Here is a 12,525-nt window from a genome sequence, read left to right as displayed (position 1 = left end):
CACTGACCTTCCAATTAACTGTGACATACCAACAAAGACAGAGATCAAGAGACAATTAGCAAGAGACAAGAACGGAAAAGCGGCAGAGTTTGATGAGATACCAGCAGAAGCCATCAAAGCTGATACTGAAAAAGTTGTTATCATCCTGTATAACCTCTTAAAGAAGAGTTGGAAGGAAAGGAGTATTTCGTAGGAATGGAAAGAAGGCATACTTATCAAGCTGTCAAAGAAAGAAGACGTAAGGGCGTAGTAACTACCGGGGAGTTATGCTCTTGTCAGTGCCAGGCAAGGTCTTCAACAGGATACTTCTTGGGAAAATTAACATGACAGCCTACCCCAAACTCCTTAATCAGTAGGCTGGATTTAGAAGCAACAGATTTTGTACTGACCAGATAGCTAGCCTGGGTATCATAATTGAGCAATCATTGGAGTGGAAATACCCGCTTTATGTTAACTTCATCGACTATGAGAAAGCGTTTGACAGTGTGGACAGAGAGACTCTCTGGAAGATCCTGAGGCACTATGGAATACCCGACAAACTCTAATTCGTATCACATACCAAGGCATGAAATGCAGAGTTACACATGCTGACCAGATGTCTGACAGTTTCGAAGTCAAAACAGGAGTTCGCCAAGGATGTCTGCTGTCGCAATTTCTCTTCCTCTTGGTTATCGATTGGATTCTGAAGACTACCACATCAGACAGGAGGAAAAGAATACAGTGGACACTCCTGACACAGCTTGACGACCTAGACTTTTTATTGACCTGGCTCTCTTTTTACACATCCACAATCAGTTGCAGGACAAGACAACTCGCCTTGCAACTACATCAGCAGGAATTGGACTTAAGATCAACCATATGGGTCTCTAAGAACATCCGTATTACCACAAAGCTGCGGATACTTAACTTCAACGTTAAGTCCATCCTACTGTATGGAGCGAAGACCTGGAGGAGTATAAAACATCCCTGCAGAGAATCCAGACTTTCTATAATACCTGTCTTCAACACCAGATGGCCAGAGATGATTTCAAATGAAGACATATGGAGGACAGCATGACAAGAACCATTGGAGATGCAAATAAGAAGTCGGAAGTGATAGGACACACCTTGAGGAAACCATCAGCCAGCATTACACGCGAGGCCCTCAAGTGAAACTCCAGAGCAAGAGGAAAAGAAGACGTCCAAGAAACTCCTGGAGGCGGGATGCAGAGGCAGATTTATAGGCACTAGATATGACCTGAAACATTGCCGCCAGAGCAGCCCAGAACCGTGTTCGTTGGAAGACTGTTGTTGATGGCCTATGTTCCTCGCAGAACAACATGCCTAAGTAAGTAAGTACTGTTATAATGCTAAATTTATTATATACCCTTATTCATTAAATAATTCAATTTCAAAATTTTGTTTATAAAATCAACTGTATGACGTTTACTTATATTACAAAGCTATTTTGAAACGACCTCTTTTAAAATGCGCTAAAATACAGACTTTATTTAATGCGTTCTACGTTTCAGAGAGTGGTGATACGGAATCGGAACAGCACAGTGTATGATCCAAAAATATCGGATCACACACAATCTGTAAAAACAGTATCAAGTAAGGAAAATTGATGGGTACATGACAAATAGTCATATCAGATAAGAATTATTAAATGGTTGTTACCGACCGCAAGGATACCATATGATCTGAAAGTGTAAAGTAGCTGTGCATTTCTACAGTTCTATCATTTAACCAGAATCTTTGTCTACGCATCGCATCCATTATGGAAGGTTTTTTTCAAAATAAATGGTAACTGGGGTGTGTGTTTTGGATTTTTCGGAGGGGGGTGTTTCTGGTTTTGGGTTTTGTTTTTTTTTTTGCATTTAAACATTTTCAAACAACAAAACAAAGATTATCTATTAAAAAGGGAAAATTATTTTTTGCATTACATATCTTGAGTACGTAATAATGATTTAGTATAGTGAAATGTGTTTTCATAAACAATATAACAATATTACAGAAACATATATAGCATAAAAACATGTAGCCCATCGGACCTAAATGTCACTTAAAAACATGGATGTAAAAAAATAAGCGTACCCACTGCTATTTTTAAACAGGACAGATTGTCTATACTTAAACTTTTAGTAAAAGAATTGGGCTGTTTGTCTGAGAAAGGAAGATAAGACTAAACGGGCAAAATCTGAGTAAATACCAGATGAGAGAACTTATTTTATTATATATGGAATCCGAAAAGGTCTTGTACTTCACTATCACACAATATAACAATTATTCATCCTTTTAATGCGCGAGCAGTCAATATATCTTTTTTTCCTTGGTGCATAAAACCTTTCATCGTGTACTATTGCCATCTGTCGTTGACCTCGGGCAATACAATAACAAGCTGCTTTCTGCACCTCGAGAGAAATAGTCTTGTCTATATTTAAACCTTTCTTTCATTAAACCTCTCTTTTCTGCGGATGCCAGAAAGAAAAACAACGCCACACACTTCCTTCCATACAGTATATAACCATGGGAGAAATTAATTCAATATTCTAACATGTATTTAGTATGGGTTCATAAAAGTGTTTTGTGTCTGCTAGAATAAAACTTTGGCAATTAAAATCTGGTTGTAGTCCGTTGCCTCACAATAATGTGGCACGTTAAGAAAACACACCATTGCCAAAAGACTGTATAGGTGTAAATTTTGGCCGAAACCCTCGACCTATTAAAGAAAAAATACCCGCAGGCAAAATGTTTTTGATAGGAACATGATAAGTATGTTAAATTTTAAATGATTTAAGTGCGTGATTACGTTTTAGCTGGTCTCTATTGGACCATCATAATGTGTGTCTTCCAAGTATGTTGAATATGATGGTGCATCCCACTAGCATGGCAGAACATCATATTTATTTAAAGTATTATTTATAAAGACGAGGCACGAAGCATCGGGGGGGGGGATGGAGGGTTTTCTGAAATTTACATATGAAATCAAATTGAAATATCATGGAGTTGCCCCCCCCCCCTCTTTTTGGGGTGGTGTAGAACAAAATGAATGGAAATTAAGAATGGAATAGAAGTTATAGGTATACCAAGCAGTATAGCTATGACCTCCCCCTACACTTCCAAAAACGATGCTACGTGCCTGAAGATTAAGGCAAAAATCAAATGTCCATTGATGTGAAAGAAAGTGCCCGGGCATATAAATTTATCATTAGTGACTCTCCAATGGCAATTGCTGTTACCAATTGGTGCCTGACTTGGAGCTAACTAGTGATCCCTGTAGTTTTTTTTACATCATCTCAGTTAAGAAAAAGAACTTCGTGTTTGCTAACAAATCAATGAACTATATGTAGGATCCATTTTGTGTTACAGAAGATCACCATTGTACTCGGAAGTATGTTGTGAATATAAAAGGAAAGGCGTCCAGATTGAAAATTGATTTCACGCATCACGAAAGTATTCAAAGAGGAAATGGGGTTATAAAGGCTGGCTATTTCATGGGATTTTACCCCTTAGAAATGTGTGTCAGTCTAAGATAAGAATAAAATCAATAAAGCGTTGATCATATATAACTGCTCTGTATACCAAGAACCCATGACGTTTGATTCTTTTATGTTTTGAAATGCATTAACGTAACTACAACTTTTGTTTTGCTTCCAAAAAAGAAGAACAATGACAAAACGGAGAATCTTTAATACTGACCAGATTTTCACTATCGCCTTTAAATCAAAAACTTTTATGCTTAAATTCATATCAATTTTCCAGTTTCAGCACAGGCATATGATAACAAAAAACATTTTTTAAAGTATTTAAAGAGACAGTGCGGCGCATCTTATTAAAATCCGACCTAAAAAAGAATTCCGATCGAGTTCAGTATTTTTATACTACTCATAAATGTATAACCTTTTCAGAAAATTACAAATTTCTCCATTAAATTAATTTAATCAAAACTGATAATTATTTATGATCCATAAATATATACATCACAACGTACGTGTTATGGGGTTTTGTCTTCTATACTATTGCGCATGCGTATTTACTATAAACAAAACACATGCAGGGTTCACCAAGATTCTCCTGGAACAGGTTTGTTTTTAGAAAAATGTCATTTCTTCCTCTTCCAGGTAAAAATTGTTCAACGTTTTTAAAATAACCAGAATCAGTTTTCAAGTATGTATTTTGCGTTTTCTCTTTTCAATTTTATCACGGGAGTTGCTACAAACTAAATTTATTTTGTAAGTAAGACTCCTTGTGGGGTTATTTGACATATTTATGTATGTTCATATTAAAATTAACTGAAATAGGTAAACCATTTATAATTTATAGAGAAAGTGGTGATGTGTTCCGTTTAGACAGTCCCTTTTACCTAGTATTCTATGATGATCGTAGTCGGGCGAGGATGTTGTAGTTTTCAGCACGTGTCAAAATCTCTCAATCAAAATACACGTAGTACAAATGAATGATATAAGATTAATCCGGTTTGTACATGTACGACCCTTCAATTTCTGGAAGCTCATAATTACATCTATTTGGTATGTGAACGGGATTTTTTATGTACTTCAGCTGTCACAATCAACGTTATTTCTTATTTCCTAACGATGTTAGTGTAAATCTATGTTATTCACACATGTTTTTAAGCTGTGCTGTTTTTTTATATTAATTTCCTAAACTTAATCATTTATCAAATTGTAAGAAGAGACATTTTAATTGAGACTTTAACAATAAAAGAAAAAAATACAAAATAAACCTTGTTTTCAAAACTAAAAGGGACTTAGATACAGTTTGAGCTCAACATTTAATATTTCATTTTACCATTTTAATGTAATGGTTAATTTAGATAATTTTAATGTTTTGCCAAAACTTGAAAGTCAAATAATGAGTTAATAGAAAGATATGGTGTTTGAAATTCTTTGTTTGGTAAACAAATCTCGAGCTTTGTTATTGTTTACATACGTTTTTTTGGCATTTTCAATGAAATGTTGCTTTCTTTTGTTAATCATATTTTTTACAAACACATTGCATTACCTTGTTTGCCATAAGTCATTTTGTCAAAGATAGTAAATTCATATTGCACAGTACAGGGTATTTGTAAACCATTATAAGACTCAAGATTTGTTTAACTTACAATGAATTTTTACCTCTGTATCTCTCTTTCAAGTTGACTTCTAACATTCAAATGTTTGAAAAATCATTTAAAATGCGCAGGTATACCATTTTATACAAAAAAATACAAAATAAAATAGTGATCCAAGTCGTGTCTTAATCCCTTTAAGTAGGGTTGTTCATACACCCAATCACGTATACCAGTTGTAAATTCTGTTTTGTCACGTCAAACAACTACATTTACCTTTATTTCTACTATATTCAATGTTTGAGGCTGTTGCCGCCCGAACAAGAACAATTATGCCTTTAAGGTGGGTTGTACATGTACATATACACAAGCACGTGTAACAAATTTTGCCTTGTCACGTCAAACAACTATATTTACCTTTATTTCTGTTATTTCTATGTGAACGGATGTTGCCGTATGAGCAAAAGCAATGATCCCTTTTCTGCTTAATCTTTTGCCCTGTCATTGAACAAAACAATTTTTTTTTTATCAATTTCCACGCCTAAAGATATGATTTTGTCTTTTGGTATCTGTACTTTTTAGGAATCGCTGATGTTGTTTAATTAAGTGTTACCAAAACTAAGTTTTTTGAAGGCTTATGACTTTTGTAGAAAAAGAGTTTGAATGAAAAATTATTTGAATCTCTAAAGGCAAAAATTTGAACCAAGAAGTTTGATGCACATAAGTTCCCCTCCTGGTCATGGGAGAAACTGAAATATATCAATAAACAATCGATATCACTGAGGGAACACCAGTAATTCCTCTTTTCATTCAACATTCGGCTATAGCATTGACTTAGTTATTTTATTTTTATTTCACATAAGATAATTTTTTTAATTAAACCATGTAATACAGTTTCCCCATATCACAGCTTTAGGGACTCCTTCCACATGAAGTTAAAGCCAGCCTCGTGAACATTTTTCAACATCAAAAACAGAGTCAACAAATCCAATATGATATTAATATACATGTACCATCAAACAATAAAAATGTATGATTTGGTATATTTATCTATCTCTCTTCGGACAAAGTTTAACGTGAAGTATAGTTAATATCATAATCATTGGAAATATTTATGGTTTGAGATGTGTCGTAATGCTAAAATATTAGCATTGAAGCAATGCGAAGAGTTTAAATAATGCACTATGGGAGTGTAAATCTACCCTGTGATGCATTGGTATTTAGGCTCTGGTTCCTTTTTCAACTTTTTTGAGTTAAAGTTGCATAAACACCATGCTGTAATCACATTATGGAACCACACGTTTTCAACTTATCAAGCTTATTTCAACGTTTAAAGTAAGGAAAAAGTGCTAAATATATTTGGATTAAAATTAGAATACTGTCCTCTTCCCTTATGTATAGTAGGTTCTTCTTTTAATGAAGATAAAGATAGTCTATGAATGGCCACGACCATCCAGCCTCTAAAGATTATCACGTGATCACACACTTTTAGGATAAAAAGTGAGTCAGTATGGTGTTGACATTAACTACCTTTTGAAAATACCGGCACCTCAGCATTTTACAAACATTTGTATTGTTATTATTTGAAGTTATGTGACTTTTGCATTTTATAATCAGTATGGTTTTATAAAGGTGAACTTCTCGACACCCATTTTGAAATCTCTCTGTTTAATAAAGTTGTAGATTGGATCTCGTTTAGAGGGTGTAAAACGTCACAACAATTCTGTATGTCAGTAAATATTATAATGATGTTGAACCTGTCATTTTGTGAGTCATGAATATACTAATTATTTTGCAAATTTTCATATTTTTGATTTTTTATTGATTTATGTCCACTTTGAATATAACACTAGATGGCTGTTGGTGCCTTTCTATTGAAGCTTACTGGTATATAACTACAGGTATAAGTGATTGATTCTTAAAGATTTTGATCCTGCTTGTTTTAAAATTTTAAGTGCTTAAGAATAGGATACTGCCTTTGCCATGGCATTACCATGGCATTTTTTAATGTACATAAATCAAACTGCTCTTTGGATACTAGGAAAATACCATTTTAATTATTTTTAGATCAAGCACTTGTTTAAGAAAGAAAATAATGATAGAGGCTAATTTGTTTATTCTAACCAACATGAAATGTTATAAAATGTTTTGCTTTGTTCAAATTCTGGTATACACAATACATGAATATGTACACTTTATTTTATTGATAAATGGGATTCAAATTCAAAGCAAATTTTATCTCAAATCACATTTAATCCATTAATGCTGTGTCCACGACAAAACAAAGAAAATCCCAGTACGTCAAAGCTATGTTATCTGTGTTCATCAACACAACTTTTAACGCATTCATGAAAGGTATGAAATACACACTGAATGTTTCAAGTTCTTATCATCGCTTACGACATGAAGTTGAACTCGTTCTAATAGTTCCTATTGATAGTCATCCAGTCATTAAATGTAAAAACGTGTTCTCCTGATAATAGAAGTTCATTAAACATTCAAAATTTTATGACACCGTGGTGACCAATGCAATAGAATGATAAAATGTACATTTCCAAATGAACGAAATATCGGGTGATAAATTTTGAATTTCCTGCAAATAATTTACCAAAGGGAACATCAACTTGCTTTACAAGAATGGATTCATCAATAATTACAAAGATCAGTGTCTCTTTGAACACTCGCGACAATTGGAATCACAGCAACTACGTTGTAATATACTTGCAAATATGGGATATTATTCCATATGGGATGCAGACTTTAAAATATTGTCCTCTCATAATCTATATTGGCGGAACCAGTTTACCAAGTTTAAGTCTGTCAAACAAAGAATTTCCAAAGCGGCGAAACCCTGACTCTTAAGAGAAGGGTTTAGATTTATTCCGAGATTAAAAAAAATATCCATAATCAATTCCTTTTTTGTAATTTGTTTCATCGGACTTCGTTACAGTCGCGTTTTATCCAAACCAATATAGAAAGTACATAGACGCTTTCATTCGCATTAAATAGCTTTGCAGAAAAGACTTATTCAAAATAAAGAGTAAGTATATGTTTGTGTGGTTATATAAGGAAATTAAATTTCCAGAACATTAATTGCATTCATTTTATGGTTTTATGGGTATGGGAGTAAATGTCTATTTCAATGAAATGGTGTATGACACTCCTGTACAAGAATTTTCTTTTTATAGTGTTGTATTAATTAAAAATTCAAAACTGAGGTTAAAATTATCAATATCAAATTTCCCTTTGGATACAGAGTGTGCGTCATCTGTTTCATATTTGGATATTTTACCGGAAATGGACATTGATGGTAACCTAACAACAATTTTTCTTTAGTCAACTTTCCTTACTTATGTAGCAATATACCTTCATCACCTGCATATGGTGTTTTTGTCTCTTAGTTAATTCGTGAGTAAGTTCACAACGACCTTGTCAGCAAATATAATCATGGTTGACGGTCATTTTTTTCATAAGAGGATGGAACCGGCTCTACGCATGAAAACGAACATCTTTCATATGTGTTAATTGTAGATCTTTACTGGTTCTTTTATAAAGTATAACATGTTTTTATTCTGAAATATTTAAAACTATATGAGGACAAAGGCCATTATGTTCTTGCATCATGAGTTGTCCCTTGCAATTTTAAAAACCCATTCTAGAAAACACTTAAGATTATCCAACTCATCGCCTGCCATTTTTGCAACAAAGAGACTAAAACAAAATGAAACGATAGGTTTATTTTCCATAACATTACAAAATTGGTATGAGCAGAGCGGACTATTAATTATTTTAAACTTTTATTATAAAGTTCCTATTTTAGTGCATTGCTTTCTTTAGGAAGGATTTTGTTATACATTTAAGGAACTCTTATATCATCAACCTAGGTTTAACGATATGTAATTTCAGTACCCTATTATTGATGAATCTTCAGACCAGACGTGATTTTAGTAAGTTTATGTTCTGACTTGCATAAAAGATTTTTTGAAATTTCCTGTTTTCGGAAGAAAATTAAGGAAATTTTAAAATTAGCTTTTCTTCACAAACATTATGCAGAATTTTCCAACAACGTTGAAGTTATAACGGATTGTAACAAAGTGACCAAATAAGAAATCTAAAATTCTATCATTTTTGTACTAGAGATACTGACTCAGCATAATCCGCTTTTCCTTTTAGTGTTGATAGGTCAACAACATACATGTAAATTGTGCAAAACCATGCATATGTACGTCATCAAAACGATAACAAATCTCAACGAACCAAATGACTAAAATAATTGCGGATAAAAAAGTGCCACTGGGTTTTTAAAACCATGAATAACAAATTTCTAATGTGATGCAATGACTGTCAATCAATGACAATATCATGAAAATATCATGAAAATAAGCACTTTCCGATAAAGTCTCTCTCTCTCTCTCTCTCTCTCTCTCTCTCTCTCTCTCTCTCTCTCTCTCTCTCTCTCTGTGATCCTCAAGCAAGAAACTAGACCTTATATCTTACCTTTTCAAAAACAGTATTCTGTTATTATGAGAGTCACGCTTCCTCTAAATCCTCTTACGATTCTATAATGGTCCTTTTTCCGTGACTTGTCTACACTAAAAAAGTGCTTAGAGCTGTAACATAATGAAACTTGGTATCTTTACCGCAGAGTGAGACGGTGTGTTATTAGGACCGTGCATATAAAGAGGAAAATAAGAATCAACTAGTTTGAATGATAATTAATTTTATAACCACAGAGCCGTAAATAGTATACAATTAGCTGATGTGCCAAACCCGTTCGTTTCTAGATCTGGTTTGAACGTGCTATTAAGGTTCTTTGACGTCTTAATCTATATCGAAATGGAGATGGACAAACAGCATTAACAAAATCCATCAATCTACACGAATAATTTTCTTTATTCTAAACGTCAAGGGTTAACGTCGATGCTACTTTTTATTAAAGACAGGTATATATCTATATATTTATCGAAATTTGTTATCATTAAGGAAAAAAGAATCTTTTTATGATTACTGTAGATACAATGCGCTATCGTAAAAATGACAAATAAACATCAGTTATTATTTAAAACAAATCTTCTTTGATTTAGGCGATTTGATCTTATGTATTTGACTTTCCGAGAAAAGAATAGACATTTTCTCCAATTAGTGTCATTAAGAAAAACACAATGAGGAATTCCGTGACAAGCAATTTAAACCCAGGAGAAAAATAGTTCCAAGAAATTTGGTAGAGTTCATCAGAAGGTTAAACAAGCAATTTTGCGTGACGTAAACGTCTGTCTTTCTTGAAATTGAGATTTCGCCATGGTAAAAACATTTAGGACCAAATAACCCAGCAAAATGAGATTAGATTGTAAAGTGTATGATTAAGTATCACAGAAAAAGTGATATGATCACTGTTGCTCTGTACAAACTGTTGTGCCAATTGTTGGATAAAGGCCTTCATTTACATGAGAATATGACGTCTCTATGGTGGTGAAATGTGCTGGATACGATTCTAAACAAAACAAGGTAAGGAAATTGGTATTGCCATGTTCCTATTGGTTTAAGATACCGTTAGATATTTCAACCCTATTGTTAGAGGTTTTAGAATTCGGTTTCTTGTTCATCCATTGTAGAGAGTGGATATCTGCCACTATCCCAAAACGTTTTCTATTTTGAATGTTACGAATGAATGTAAAGCGTAAGTGTAATATCTGTAAAGTTGATACATCGGTGCATCGGAGGAGTTTTCTATATCCTTCTCTGATGAATCTGACTTTTATGATATCGAATGAATGCAAATAAAATAAAAATAAGTCTGAAAAATGTACATGTTCTTTGTTCCAAAATAAACGATATCAACAAAACCAACGTGCATATCGGGAAAAAGGGGCTACTTGGTGCAACCGTTTATTTATATTTATTGCGAAATTTTTCATGATTAGGATCAGGACACCCCTCATATTTTTAGAACACTGGGATCCTTGTGCGATGGGCATGAAATCAATATTGTCTATTTCAGACGTTTGGTTTTCTTTCTATTTTTATTGCTTTCAGTTGCCTGGTGAGGTTATCTATCAAGCGTGTATCGCTTTATTTGAAAAGTTCGAGACAATTTGGTATGAATGTTTATGAAAGGTGGGTATGTACAATGAAATTAGGTTTTATATATAGCATTCAAATTGTGTTATATCCTCTCAGTAAAACATTAATAAATTGTCATGACAAAATGCAAAATACACGTCTTTTTCTCAATTTTTAAAAACTATATTGGAGTATATTGAAGTGTTTTGAAGATTGCAATAAATTCACTGACTCTTTTGTATGTTTTTTATAAATTTTAAACTTCTAGTAACTTTTTGTCAAGGAAAAGTACGTTAATGTTTTCATGACAAACCTAAACATATGAAAAGAACACAGCTGTATACACAAGGAAATGTCAATTTACGTAAAGGATATAAGCCTCGATCAGTTCTTTCTCTTACAGAATGGATAGTTTGAGGTTAATATATGGCCTTCTTTGTTTTAAAAATGGACAATATATGGTAAACCTGTTGACAATGCTGAAAAATATATTTCCTAACTTTACACAATAAAACCAGTCTTGTGTAGAACTTTCTTCTGTTACTTAATGGAGAGTTTCAGGTATGTGCAAGGGGTTTATAAAGCTGTGCTGTGAAAATGTCATATTCATTCATTCTTCCACTATGCAACATAAACATCTAATTCTATATTGGGGAGATCATATCTTATTTAACAATATTCAAGGGTGTGAAAGAGGTACTACGTATACTGAGGCTGTGATATTTTTGATATAGAGGGTGGGAATGCTGTGCCAAATTTTGATATGACTTACAAAAACATTTGATGAAAGATTACACCAACCAAAACAAAGAACCCATTGACAGGCTAAGATGCAGAATATTTCCAAGGGTGTGGAGGAGGATGACGGTTAATGTTTTATTTTCCAGGGAGAATGTAGTCCAGGTAATCGAGAATTAACTTTTAAAATTTAGATATGTCAAGAATGTGATTTTCATAATGTGCAGTGAAATTTGTCTTAATCTACGTTCTGGTCACATATGATGTGTTTTGTGGTTATAAGTAATTAATATGATAAAGTGGATTAATGTTGATTCATGGTTCTGAAAAATGGAGTTGATATATAATTATTATAATGGATAATTTAGTAGTTTTAAGTGTTTCTCCGCTGTATCGCTCTTAAGGTGTAAAACATTAAATATCTTTCTTTATATGCAAATGTGATGCCTTTATTCTTATTTCAACTAACCTGCAGCCGTCCAATAAGTAAACAGTTTTACCTTTCTATGTCCAATATTTTTGTTTAAAACAGACAGTTTCTATGAATTATTTTTAAGAATGGACACCTGCAGGTAACTTATTGGATTGTTTTCAAATTTAGAAGTATTCTATCTTGTATAACAGCCAAGAAGAATAAAGGATAACATAACAAGCAGGTTTGGAGAAAACGACAAAGG

At 33.3% G+C, this 12,525-nt stretch overlaps 1 protein-coding gene across 1 annotated transcript in view; it reads right to left on the bottom strand.

The window, feature by feature from the left end:
- LOC128190777 (probable G-protein coupled receptor 139) overlaps nucleotides 1–9,811 on the bottom strand; it is a 36,156-nt gene extending 26,345 nt beyond the window's left edge. Inside the window, exon 1 of the mRNA XM_052862969.1 lies at nucleotides 9,548–9,811. The gene's annotated coding sequence lies outside the window, so the exon portion shown is untranslated. The remainder of the gene's footprint in view (nucleotides 1–9,547) is intronic.
- Nucleotides 9,812–12,525: the final 2,714 nt, after the last annotated feature.

Source organism: Crassostrea angulata, chromosome 6 (assembly GCF_025612915.1).
Source record: "Crassostrea angulata isolate pt1a10 chromosome 6, ASM2561291v2, whole genome shotgun sequence".
In the NCBI taxonomy this organism is placed as follows: domain Eukaryota; kingdom Metazoa; phylum Mollusca; class Bivalvia; order Ostreida; family Ostreidae; genus Magallana; species Magallana angulata.
Note: the sequence above shows the minus strand (reverse complement) of the source record. Positions and strands in the feature narration are given on the sequence as shown.